Consider the following 14,882-nt stretch of genomic DNA (forward strand, 5'->3'; position numbering starts at 1 on the left):
TTCTAAGTTCTAGGGGACTGATGACCTCAGGTGTTAAGTCCCATAGTGCTCAGAGCCATTTGAACCATTTGAACTATTGCACAAGAAACGAAATCTGCTGCCTCTTCCTCCGAACTCTCCAGACCCAGCTCCTGGAAACGACGTTGAAAGGAAGAAGATTTGCAACGATAGACGAAATAAAAGAAAATTCACGGACAGCGCTTCGCGCCATCCAGCAAGAGGCATACCAAAACTGCTTCCAGAAGCGGAAACGGCGTTGAGAACGGTGTATCAATTGTGGAGGACAGTATTTCAAAGGAGACCATGCACCATAATTAAAAGGTAAGCGTAAAAGTATTTTTTGGACAAAGTTCTCGAATTTTTTAAACAGAACTCATATGCTCCCATCACAGACGTATTCAGTGATGCTATAACGACGTTATGATAACTGAATCGCTGTTCTATGTTCGCTGAGTCGAAAAGTTTGGGCCTGTTTGTAACCAGGATAACCAAGCTGTTACCCTCACGAGTCGGTTCTCTAATCAGCCGTTAAAGATAATGCTCGGATATGGCAATGAACAACTTCACAACAACCCATCTGTTGTTAGAAATTTATTTACTTACGCGTTTTGGACATAGTCCCTCTAGAGAGTATCAATCAGAAAACGTTAATACTGAGTACCGTGTCAAATTATTTCGATCTTGACACTATAGTTATCCAGTATTTCTTTTTTTTTTTTTTTTTGAGTCATCAGTCTTTTGACTGATTTGATGCAGCCCGCCACGAATTAACCTCCTGTGCTAACCTCTTCATCGTAAGTGTAGCACGTCAGCTCCCTCTTGTACCATGGAAGTCATTCCCTGATGGCATATAAAATGTACTATCATCCTTGTCGGTGTTTTCCACATATCCCTTTTCTCTCCGACTCTGCGAGGAAACTACTTATTCTCATCAGTCCACCTAATTTTCAACATTTGTCTGTAGCAGCACATCTCACATTCTTTGATTCTCTTCTGCTCGGCTTTTCCCACAGTCCATGTTTCACTACCGTACAATGCAGTTCTCCAAACGTACATTCTCAGAGATTTATTCCTCAAATTAAGGCGTATGTTTGATGCTAGTAGACTTCTCTTGGCGAGGAATGCCCTTTTTTCTGTGCTAGTCTGCTTTTGATCTTTTCCTTGCTCCGTCCGCAATTGGTTATTTTACTGCCTAGGTAGCAGAATTCCTTAACTTCATCTACTTCGTGACCATCAATCATGATGTTAAGTTTCTGCTACTTCTCATTACTTTCGTCTTTCTTCAATTTACTCTCAATCCATATTGTTTACTCATTAGACTGGTCGTCCCATTCAAGAGCAGTTCATCTAATTCTACGTCACTTTCACTCAGGATGTCTTCAGCGAATCGTATCACTGATATACTTTCACCTTGTATTTTAATTCCGTTTCTGAACCTTTCTTTTATTTCCATCAATGCTTCTTCGATGCACAGATTGAACAGTAGGGGTGGAAGACTGCATCCCTGTCTTACACGCTTTTTGACCTGAGCACTTCGTTCTTGGTCGTCCACTCTTATTATTCCCTCTGTGCTCTTGTACATACTGTACATTACCCATCTCTACCTATAGCTTACCTCTATTTTACTCAGAAATTCGAACAGCTTGCACCATTTTATATTGTCGAACGCTTTTTCCAGGTCGACAAATCCTAAGAACGTGTCTTGATTTTTCTTTAGTCTTGCTTCCATTATCAACCGTACGTCAAAATTGCCTGTCTGGTGCCTTTACATTCCCTAAAGCCTTCAATGTACTCTTTCCATCTATGCGCTCTCTCCTCTGCATTTAACTGCAGAATTCCCGTTGCAGTCTTAATATTACGAGGCTTGCTTTTAATTTCGCCGAAGGTTTTTTTGGCTCTCTTACGCTAAGTCAGTCCTTCCGACAGTCATTTCTTTTTCGATTTCGTCACATTTTTCATGCAACCAGTTCGTCTTAGCTTCCCTGCACTTTCTGTATTTCTGAACTTCCCTGAAAATTATTGTACTTTCTTGTTTCATCGATCAACCGAAGTGTTTCTTCTGTTATCATTGGTTTCTTCGTAGTTACCTTCCTTGTATCTATGTTTTTTTTCGAATTTCTGTCATTGCCCTTTTTAGAGATGTCCATACCTCTTTAACTGTACTGCCTACTGAGCTATTCCTTATTGCTGTATCTATAACCTTAGAGAACTTCAAGCGTATCTTGCCTTTCCTTAGTACTTCCGTATCCCATTTCTTTGCGCACTCATTCTTCCTGACTAATCTCTTAAGCTCCAGCCTACTTTTAAGCACTACTACACTGTTGTTCTCTAAATCAGGAAATGTATGCCTTCCTTTGATGAGACTTCTAAGATATTGCATAAGGTCAATATTGCCAGCGGGTTTCTACGTTTTTCCGCAAATCAAACTGACCTTCGCCCGAACATCGTTTTACGTTCATTGAAAGCATACTGACCTTAAGGCTACATAGATATTTTCTTCTCCCTCATCCATCAGCAACTGTGTATTCTACATTTATGATGTATACATACAGGCTGAAATGAGGAATAAAAATTTGTACCAAGACCAAGATTCGATCGTGGGTTTCATAGTCACTAGGCAGATGTACTAACCACTACACCACCCAGGCACAGTGGCTTTGCAAAACTGCACGGACTACCCTCGCATGACTCCCTCCTCAGTCCGAATTATCGTTCACGCATCAGCCCACTTGCTACTATCCCTAAACACGAACGGCACCGCAGAGGCTACCCAACTGCATTGTAATAGCACCTCAGCCTCGAACGAAATGGGGGATCCTGTCTGAAATCCGGTCAAAGTTGCTGTAATCAAATGAAACTATATGATGCAGAGACTTTTTGCTTCAAACATCTATGAACTATACATGCAGAGTGAAGTAACAAATGAAAATTTGTACCAGGGCTGGGGTTCGAACCCAGCCTCCTGCCCACTAGGCAGATGCGCTAACCACTACACCACCCTGACACAGTGGCTTCGCACAACTGTAAGGACTACTCTACCATACCTATTCCAGTGTTGATAGAGAGCCTCTGCAATGACGTTCGAGTTAGCAGGGAATACCAGGTGAGCTGAAGTGTGAATGGGAATGTGGATTGAGGTGGGAGGTGTGCTTAGGGTAATCCGTGCGCTTGCCTAGAGCCACTGTGCCCAGGTACACAGTCTGCTTTCGGCTGCGGTGGGGCGAGGACGTCCGCTGCGCCCCGCCGTGCGCGACCGTGAGCGATTGCTTGTATTTACCTTCTCGCGGCGCGAGTTATATTTGTTTCAAGTTCAGTGCGACTATGGCACACACATGGCGCCACGATACGATCAAAATTACTTTCCAACCAGATCACGCGCGTCCTCGAGCGTATGAAATAGAACAGTTCATATGCGATGATCTACGTTTAGATCCGGCGACTGTCGTCAGAATACATTTTTCTATAACGGCGAGCGTGGTTTATGTTAAAATGACCAGTGCAGAGGTCTGCGCGACTGTGGTGTCTAAATACTCGAACTCACTTAGATTCAAACATTCTGACGGGCATATCGGTGCAGTGACGGTGGATCATGCAGGCATGGGCCTAAGGACTGTACGGGTTTTTGAGCTCCCCTTCGAGGTCCCAGAGGAAGTTGTCAAGGACGCCTTCCGACCATATGACACTGTTATCAGTCACGTTGCAGAAAAGTGGCAAACTTTGTCGACGTATAAGGTCTACAATGGTGTGCGCCAAATTAAACTTGAGCTCAAGAAACATGTGCCGTCCTATTTGAACATCGGTGGCTGTCGTGAAATCATAATGTACGACGGTCAACCGCGTACCTGTTCCGGATGTGGGCAGGAAGGCCATGTTCGATCGAGCTGCTTACAACGTAGAATTACGCAGACACCAGTGGGAGACTCCGTTTCCCCGACGGCGACGACAATCCTGCCCCTCACGTACGCTCAGACGACGATGCGCACCATAGTTGAGGACGACACGGGCGATCGGGCACATCCATCGACATCAGAAGGACCAAGGGAGGAAGAGGAAGGACCTCAGATGCCAACCCATATGTCACCTCCTCCGCAGCAACAACAGCAGCAACAGTCCCACGGAATCCAAACGCAACATAACAATCAGAACGAGATGGACGTGGACGCGAACATTGTCCCGACCGCGGCTTTCCTAGCGGAAGGTGACACGACGCTGGATTGCCTCCCACATTCGGATACGGATGTCCACGTCCGAAAGCAACGTTCGCCTCGACGACGCAAGCGACGTCGGCGGACCCCTTCTGACGATTGCCTCCTACACACGGCCGGTCAAGAAGGTGACATCTCGTCAGACGGCATGGATGCTGCGCCTGCTGAGGATCTAAGTGGTGTAGACGGTTCACTTGCCCATACTACGAGTGCCCAGTTACTTCTTGCACCACAGATGCTGCAGGTCGCGTCGATGGATGGCGCTATGTCTACCCCTACCAAAGACGGCGTGCGTGAGAGAGATTTAGGTGCCGATCAGCTACATAGCATCGTGTTGCACCCACTCTGGTCGGACGATGTTGAGGAACTTCCTGGAGTGAGCACGGGTGCCAGGGGAGGGGGTGGTATTGGGGATGGCACTCCTAGCGTGAAAGACTCATAATTTGTAACGGGTTCGGTGGGTCCGACATCTCTTGCGGTTATCTTCGATTGCCATGGCGTCTACCCTAGGAGAAGAGGCTAGGCAGCACACATTTCGCCTTGCCACAGTCAATATCAACGCGATAAGGGCACCACAGAAACTGACAATGCTACAACGCATGCTCGATGCGACGGACATCGACGTGGCCCTCTTGCAGGAAGTATGTGTCGCTAGTTTCCCTGACTTCTACGGATATACCGCGCACATCTCCCACGTCTCTTCTACCGATTGTGGTGTGGCTGTCCTGCTACGGGACGGCTTGGCGGCTACGGACGTACTGTACTTACCAAGTGCAAGAGCCATGGCAGTAACTGTCAACGGTGTACGACTCATCAATGGATATGCCCCTTCAAGATCAGGGAGATGGAGAGATATGGCCTGCTTTTTTTCGGGAGATATTACGCCTCTATTTATGGGCCGCATAGACGATATGGTGATCGGAGGAGATTTTAACTGTACAGCAGCCACATCACGTCCCGTGTGCGGAATTGGAAATGCTAGTGCGTGATCTCCACCTGATCGACACGTGGCGCCACATCCATGGCCCAGCTCCTGATTACACCCATTATACAAGTCATTCATCAAGTCGGTTAGACAGGATTTATGTCACAAGCACCCTTTCGACGGCGACAAGAGGAGCAGAGCTCTGGCCCACTGCATTCACCGACCACACAGCCTATATTTGCACCATTGCCCTCCAACCTGCACGTGTGTGGCGCAGTAGGCCCCCCTGGAAAGTCAACGTCGCCCATCTGCACGAGCCGGCATGTAAAGGTGCTATCGAAGAGTCGTGGAACGCGTCCTTACAGCGTCGTGGTCGTTACCGATCGACCCTCAGTTGGTGGATTGAATGTGCGAAGCCTGCTCTTAGGCGCACCTTCATGGCTTACGGCCGGGAAGCAGCGGCATGGAGGAGGAATGTCTTGCTATGGAGCCCTCACCAGACAGGCAGATCATAGTCAATCGCGCGAAAGCGCAGCTCGTCTCCTTAGCACGCCGTCATTTACAGGGCGCTGTTATACGGTCGCGTGCTCCAGACATGATACAATCAGAAAGGCCATCTATGCACCACGTGCTCCTAGAACGCAGGAGGCGCCGTAGGGCACCGGTAACCGACATGATAGCGGACGACGGTCGACAAGTGGTAGAACAAGCAGATATAGCAGAAGCCTTCTATGGGCATTACGCTCAACTTTATTCAGCGGTGCTCCCTGATATGGCGACGGTAGACACCGTTTCAGCACATGTCCACGGTACAGTTCCACCAGACATGGTACCGACTTTACTGGGAGAAGTGACAGAAGAGGAAGTGCTCGACGCCATTGGTAAAGGTGCTCCCCATAAATCACCAGGAATCGATGGATTACCATTAGAGTTCTATCGAGCCTTTAAACAACTGTTGGTACTGTGTTTGATTGAAATTTGTCAGGAATTGATGTCCCCGGGTATAACATTGCCTGCACCGTTCTTGGAAGGTCTGATTGTCCCCATCCACAAGCCGAAGGGACGGAATCATGTCCGCGATTATCGCCCCTTAACGTTATTGAACAGCGACTTCAAGATCTTTTCGCGGCTGCTATCAGAACGTATTCGCGGCACACTATTGCACGTCCTGTCCGGCGATCAGACGTCCTTGGGGGGACCCAACAACATCAGAACTGCTTCATGTCGTTACAGAGATGTCATCTCCCTTGCACGGGTGAGACGTTTACCGGCAGCCCTGGCGTCTATCGACTTTAGCCAGGCATTTGACCGTGTGGGCCACACTTTCCTCACGGCCGTTCTACGGCGCATGGAATACCCCGACACCTTTATCACAGCGCTGACACGCCTTCTGCACGGCGCTACTTCTCGAGTTCTCGTTAATGGACGACTGACGGCACCCATGCCGATCCGCCGATCAGTACGACAGGGATGTCCATTATCAACATTGTTTTTTGCATTGGCCTTAAAACCTTTGTTGTGTGGTCTCCGAGACAGGCTCACTGGGATACAGTTCGGCGGCTCCATCTATCGCTGCACCGCATATGCGGATGATTTGATGAGCGTCATACGCGGAGCTGACGACATGGCCGCGGCTTTGGACTGGATTGCAACTTACGGTACAGCTTCTGGTAGCCAAATCAACGTTGACAAATCCGTCGCCTTGAGCATCGGGATTGGGCTACCGCAGGAACACATTGCCCCCTTACGCTTCAGTGATACTGTACGCTGCTTGGGCTTAGATTTCACGAACGACATGCGATGCGCGACGACGATCAATTATCGACGCCTTCTTAACCAAATTAGGGCCGGAACTGCAAATCAGCGCTTGCGATCCCTCAACATCGTTCAGCGGGCGTATTATACCAATGTATACCTTGCGTCCCGCATACCGCATGTAGCCCAAACGCTACCCATTCCGAAACCCTTGGCTCGTAGCATTATGGCAGCGCTGGGATACATCGTCACCGCTGGTATGTTACTGAAGATGAGATACGTATCTCTTACCCTCCCCAAGGAAAAAGGTGGTCTCGGCCTAGTTAACGTCCATGATAGGACTATTGCCCTCTATGTCAGCTCACATTTATGACTGCTGCGCCGTTGTCCTACGAGCCTCACGAGTCTGCTTCTGACGGCGCTACGACCTGCTTCACTAAGAGCGCCCGTGCCATTACAGGACATCCCAGCGCCCCTCTTTTATATAGGACGTTTATATTTAGAACAAAGCTATTGCAGTATAGCACTTACGACACCGCGAATGGCCACAACTCGACGCCTATATCACGACATGCTGCAACGCCGCCCCCTAAATGTGGTCGAACTTAAATATCCTGACGTACGGTGGCGCGTGGTGTGGAAGACTGTACACGATGCCATGCTTGATTCCGATGTTGTTTCCCAATGGTACGTAGTCGTTAATGGGAAGCTGGTGACGCAAGAACGTCTCTACAATATCCACATGGCAGGATCTCCCAATTGTGTGGGTTGTAATACAGTAGATTCTGAAGAGCACAGCCTCAGTTGTGGAGAGGCGGAACCGGTTTGGCACCTTGTACGGCAGATACTGGCTTATCTCTTGCGAGTTAGGCCGGAGCATATATCTGCACACACGTTATTGTTTCCGGATGAGACATTTTACCCTACGACTCTAACCAACTCTGTCACCTGGATACGTGGGCATGCGGTCCATTACCTCTGTCGTGACGGACACAAGAATTTACTTGACTTCTGGCTCTATTTGCAAGAAAGACATCATGCTATTTCCGGGCATACCAGATATCGACAATGCTTCGCAAACTACCTCTGGAGTGCCTTTCACAGCCCGCCGTGTAGCTGGAATGTTCCAGGCAGTGGTAGATGAGGTCAGAACGAACTGCAAACGATCATATATATGAACAATCTTTATCAATGGGCGCAGTCCCTGGGAAGCCTAACTACGAAGTGGTGGCTTTATTTTCATGTTATTTATGTTTACTATCTTCGATGGTGTCTTCATTCTGTTTTAGTTTTCCAGGCTTGATTAACTATGACTGTTCGCACATTGATATCTATATAAATAAAAAAAAATAAAAAATAAAAAAAAACGTTCCGCACCCTACTATAAATACCCTCCCCCCATTCCTTTCATCGTGTTTTTGTGGGTTGATGCACACACGTTAGTTCCGTGTAGTGCAGTTTCTTCACAAATAAAAAAAAAGGTAGCATCAAGGTTATTGCGTCTGTCTAGTGAGCAGGATATCCGGGTTCGAATCCCGACGCTGGTACAAATTTTTATTTGTCGCTTCAGTCTGCATATACACACCATAGATGTTTGAGACTTGAAAAGATCTCTGGAATCATATACACTACTAGCCATTAAAATTGCTACACCACGAAGATGACGTGCTACAGACGCAAAATTTAACCGACAGGAAGAAGATGTTGTGATATGCAAATGATTAGCTTTTCAGAGCATTCACACAAGGTTGGCGCCGGTGGCGACACCTACAACCTGCTGACATGAGGAAAGTGTCCAACCGATTTCTCATACACAAACAGCAAAGGACCGGCGTTGCCTGGTGAAACGTTGTTGTGATGCCTCGTGTAAGGAGGAAAAATGCGCACCATCACGTTTCCCACTTTGATAAAGGTCGGATCGTAGCCTATCGCGATTGCGGTTTATCGTATGGCGATATTGCTGCTCGCGTTGGTCGATATCCAATCACTGTTAGCAGAATATGGAATCGGTGGGTTCAGGATAGTAATACGGAACGCCGTACTGGATCCCAATGGCCTCGTATCACTAGCAGTCGAGATGACAGGCATCTTATCCGCACGGCTGTAACGGATCGTGCAGCCATGTCTCGATCCCTGAGTCAACAGATGGGGACGTTTGCAAGACAACAACCATCTGCACGAACAGTTTGACGACGTTTGCAGCAGCATGGCTGCGGTTACCCTTGTCGCTGCATCATAGGAGCGCCTTAGATGGTGTACTCAGCGACGAACCTGGGTGCACGAATGGCAAAACGTCATTTTTTCGGATGAATCCAGGTTCTGTTTACAGCATCACGATGGTCGCATCCATGTTTGGCGACATCGCGGTGAACGCACATTGGAAGCGTGTATCTGTCACCGCCATACTGGCGTATCACCCGGCGTGATAGTATGGGGTGCCACTGGTTACACGTCACGGTCACCTCTTGCCTCTTGATCGCATTGACGGTACTTCGAACAGTGGACTTTACATTTCACATGTGTTACGACCCGTGGCTCTACCCTTCATTCGATCCCTGCGAAACCCTACATTTCAGCAGGATAATGCACGACCGCATGTTGTAGGTCGTGTACGGGCCTTTCTGGATACAGAAAATGTTCGACTGCTGCCCCTGTCAACACATTCTCCAGACCTCTCACCAATTGAAAACGTCTGGTGTCCGAGCAACTGGCTAGTCAAAATGCGCCAGTCGCCGGCCGAAGTGGCCGTGCGGTTAAAGGCGCTGCAGTCTGGAACCGCGAGACCGCTACGGTCGCAGGTTCGAATCCTGCCTCGGGCATGGATGTTTGTGATGTCCTTAGGTTAGGTAGGTTTAACTAGTTCTAAGTTCTAGGGGACTAATGACCTCAGCAGTTGAGTCCCATAGTGCTCAGAGCCATTTGAACCATTTTTTGAATGCGCCAGTCACTACTCTTGATGAACTGTGGTACCGTGTTGAAGCTGCATGGGAAGCTGTACCTGTACACGCCATCCAAGTTCTGTTTGACTCAATGCCCAGGCGTATCAAGGCCGTTATTACGGCTAGAGGTGGTTGTTGTGGGTACCGATTTCTCAGGATCTATGCACCCAAATTGCGTGAAAATGTAATCACATGTCAGTTCTGGTATAATATATTTGTCCATTGAATATCCGTTGATCATCTGCATTTCTTCTTGGTGTAGCAATTTTAATGGCCAGTAGTGTAACTTTATTTGCATTCTACATTTGAATCACAGCTTTCTTCCACTACGGACTCAGGGAGCGCTTTACATTCCGCAGCGTCTGTGCCCTCTTGTCAACGCTCCGCGTCGCCTCCGCGAGGAAACGAAGCGCTACTCGACCCATTACCGGCGACAGCTGCCCCTGGTGCCAGCCGCGGCTTTGCGACAGCCACCCCTCGGCAAAGGGTTGCGGCAGGCGGGGTGAGGCGTGCTCGAGTGGCAACACGCTCCGCTGGGTCCGGCACGCACTACGCACCGCCCCACTCCGCCACGCTGTGTGATTTGTCTCAAACTGGCCCACAAGTGGGTCCCGCAGGAGTCGGCCCCGCTGCTGCTGAAGACGTCTTGTTAACGGGCGAGGCCTCACAATACCGCCACGTTAGCCGTCACAGCGGATGCAAATTCCTTCTTTCACGCGGATAAACGAGGCGTGAGCTCCTTGCGTATTCTGCGCAACCATTACGTGCTAAATCTAGCGTGTGTTCTCGAGAAACGCCCTTATATATACAGTATATTTCCCGCGTCGAAGCTCATTCAGATGGTGTCAGACTATTAAATTGTGCTCGAGACGTTAATAGTCGAATGAAATTAGTTCCACATCCGACACTTCGTGAGAAAACTTTTTACGTAAGCCGCGTTTCCCAGCAGTATTGTACGCACAGAAATTACTGATTCGCTTGAGTGAAGCAATGAGAAACTGAATGGAGATAGGAATCGACTATGGCCCGTTTAAAGGCTCATGAGGTTATTCGCCTCTACTTATTTATGGAACTATGGGAAGGTAACTAACCTCATGCTCAAAAAATAAGGATAATACTGATACATGGTGAAACAACGTTCTGGTGGACGGTTTGCGAGTTTAAATCACCTCGGGGTATGTCCATACGATGCATTTGACCTGCGGTCGTCGCACGGTGGCGCTGGCAGCAGTCCACATACCAGAGGTGTGTTGGTGCATGTCAGACTACGGTACAGCGAGTAAGTGTGCAGACCTTTTCAGGCATGCTAATGGTGACTGTGTGTTGAAAATGGCTCAAAGAACACATATTGATGACGTTATGAGAGGTAGAATACTAGGGCGACTGGAGGCTGGTCAAACACAGTAGGTCGTAGCACGGACCCTCTGTGTGCCACAAAGTGTGTTCTCAAGATTATGGTTACGATTCCAGCAGACAGGAAATTTCTCCAGGCGCTACAGTACGGGACGTCCACAGTGTACAACACCACAGGAAGACCAATATCTCACCATCAGTGCCCGCAGACGGCCACGGGGTACTGCAGCTAGCCTTGCTCGGGACCTTACCGCAGCCACTGGAACAGTTGTCTCCAGAAACACAGTCTACAGACGACTGAAAAGACATGTTTTATTCGCCTGGAGACCTGCAAGGTGCATTCCACTGACCCCTGGTCACAGGAGAGCCCGTAAAGCCTGGTGTCAAGAAGACAGTACATGGTCATTGGAACAGTGGTCCCAGGTTATGTCACGGACGAGTTCAGGTATAGTCTGAACAGTGATTCTCGCCGGGTTTTCATCTGGCGTGAACCAGGAACCAGATACCAACCCCTTAATGTCCTTGAAAGGGACCTGTATGGAGGTCGTGGTTTTATGGTGTGGGGTGGGATTATGATTGGTGCACGTACACACATGCATGTCTTTGACAGAGGAACTGTAACAGGTCATGTGTATCCGGACGTCATTTTGCACCAGTATATCCGCCTTTTCAGGGGTGCAGTGAGTCCCACCTTCCTCCTGATGCATGATAACGCACGGCCCCACCGAGCTGCCATCGTGGAAGAGTACCATTAAGCAGAAGATATCACGCGAATGGAGTGGTCTGCCTGTTCCCCAGACCTAAACCCCATCGAGCACGTCTGGGATCCTCTCGGTCGACGTATCGCTGATGGCGGGGTACGGGCGCAGGAAACAGTGGCGTATTGTAGCACATATGTTTCGGGACGGTTTTCTCAACTTAACACTAATAACGACGACTTACAGATCTGTGTCGTGTGAGTTCCCTATGTGCCTATGCTATTAGCGCCAGTTTTGTGTAGTTCCACGTTCTTCAATTATCCTTAATTTATGAGCATGAGTGTATATGGCCAGATCTTTGTACGAATTACGCCTCTCGCGGAAAAGAGTCTGTTGTTTTCTTACTGTGCCACGTCATTCTACAGGGTGTAACAAAAAATTATGGCCGAAATTTCAGGAAACATTCCTCACATGAAGAGCAATAAAAAGTCTTAAAAAGCCGTCGGCACACGGACCATACTTTCTAAGTTCATCCTTGAGTGTGCCGAATTCAACGTGCTGGTGGAAGCTCAGAAATGAGGCGACTACTGCATCCGGCACGTGTGCCTCAACGTGGTACACGTGATCACAGTACGATCCAGCGGCAGTTGTCGGCTGTACTGACTCGCAAATCTCACTGTTTACGAAATGGACGGGCGTAAAATTACTACCTTTGCGCTACTAAAACGCACATTCCCTCCATTGGCCATGTATTGTTCTGTCCGTAGAATACATAAATATAAACTACGATATCCGTGAATATGGCATAAGGCAAAGAGGAAAGCACCATCTCCAGTCAATAAGGACATCGGCTTATAAAAGCTCTGTTACAAGTAGTGTGCTGCAAATTTACAATAGGTCTCCGCAGAATATAAAAATTATTTAATCAGTCTCACTATTTAGCAAAACCTTAAGGTTGCTCTTACTTGATCACTTTCTTATTAAGCAGGTACAACTACGAAATACAAAACTTGAAACGAGAAAGTGAAAAATATTTTACTGCAAACTGCCTTGTAGATAAAGCCAATCGAACAAACTCACTCCTCAGAGAGAGCTCGCTTATATTTAAGTAACATCGAATATTACAGAATATTATTCCATTAAATTAATAAGAAAGTATCATAAACTGTTAGAAAACGCGATAGTTAGCTAACAGAAATATTTGGGTCCAGTGGGACGCGAACCAGCAACTCAGGATTTGTTATGTTACTAATCTAGGGCTGTATTCTTTCTTTCTTTTTATTTTCGACTCCACAAAAATTCATTGCGCTAGTCCTATAAATGATTTTCTGTCATGTTTCGCATCCTACCATCTCCTGAAAGCTTTAATCGCAGATATGTTATACACTGACATTTAAGCATCGCAAATTGTACCGATAACACAAATCACTTTCAAGCTCACTGGCAAAGCAGACTGCAATGACACATCATTGGCTAGACAGTGTTCTGGGATTGTGATGGCGGGGAGGGAGGCTGACAGCCTTAACAAGCTTTTGGGTCCCCGCATCTCACGTTCGTTGCATCGGTGCAGTACTGCTGCCAGTTGAATCCAATGTTACCAGATAGAGATTGGTTTCCCGTGGCTTTCTCATTATTCCGTAGCCTTGAAACAGCATACTTTAACACGCAAATTTCAATAATCCTGTAACGACCAATATAATGTTTCCCTTCCTTTTATTACAATAAATCGTACAATTAACGATTACTTTTCGAGTGATCCGCAATTTGCTGGTGCTTAGAAACGACGTACATACAGATGGACTTCCACTGAAAGCCAAAAGACGTCTCACGTACTGAAGACAAATGACGTCATCTGACTTAGGTGGCGTTCTTCCATCTCATTCAAAGACTCTGAGCACTATGGGACTTAACATCTATGGTCATCAGTCCCCTAGAACTTAGAACTACTTAAACCTAACTAACCTAAGGACATCACACAACACCCAGTCATCACGAGGCAGAGAAAATCCCTGACCCCGCCGGGAATCGAACCCGGGAACCCGGGCGCGGGAAGCGAGAACGCTACCGCACGACCACGAGCTGCGGACTCCATCTCATTGGTCTACGTTCAAGTGCAAATTCAGAGTGTCTGATATGCTAGATATTTCCGTGCACGTTCGGAAAGAATCCCCAACGTGCTTTTTCCATGCTATTACCTTATAAACTCGGCACATTCGACGTTCAAATGCACGGACCGTGTGTCAACGGCTGCAAATGACCAAGGCATCGGTAACGCTTTATTTTTGTGTTAAATTTCAGTTTCTGTAACTCTTCAACTCACTGATCATCTGCATTGAAACGAAACCTCATCCGTGAACAGCACATGTACACTAAAGTGAGGACTGATACATTGTTGAATAAACTGTTTGTAGAAGCGTACCAGTGCAGGAAAATCAGCTACTGTCTGCACACGCTGAACATGGAACGGGTACAGCAGGCTCTCATGAAGCACTTTCAAGACAGTCATTTGGTCAACACGACCTTTACATCTACCTAAGTGTCTTAACGCTGACACTAGAGCCGTCGACAACTCCTCGGAGACGTATCTCCTCCAGCTAAGGTTTCCCCGTCCTCTTAGACCTCTCCCAGTCGCGAATAGTAGGCTTAAGGGAGCAATGCTTCCTAAGGCGACGATCAAATGTGTGGTGTCACCGCCAGACACCACACTTGCTAGGTGGTAGCCTTTAAATCGGCCGGGGTCCATTAGTATACGTCGGACCCGCGTGTCGCCACTGTCAGTGATCGCAGACCGAGCGCCGCCACACGGCAGGTCTAGAGAGACTTACTAGCACTCGCCCCAGTTGTACAGCCGACGTTCATAGCAGTGGTTCACTGACAAATTACGCTCTCATTTGCTGAGACGATAGTTAGCATAGCCTTCAGCTACGTCATTTGCTACGACCTAGCAAGGCGCCGTATTCAGTTGATATTTATATGAACCATGGACCTTGCCGTTGGTGGGGAGGCT

Source organism: Schistocerca nitens, chromosome 7 (assembly GCF_023898315.1).
Source record: "Schistocerca nitens isolate TAMUIC-IGC-003100 chromosome 7, iqSchNite1.1, whole genome shotgun sequence".
Taxonomy (NCBI): Eukaryota; Metazoa; Arthropoda; class Insecta; order Orthoptera; family Acrididae; genus Schistocerca; species Schistocerca nitens.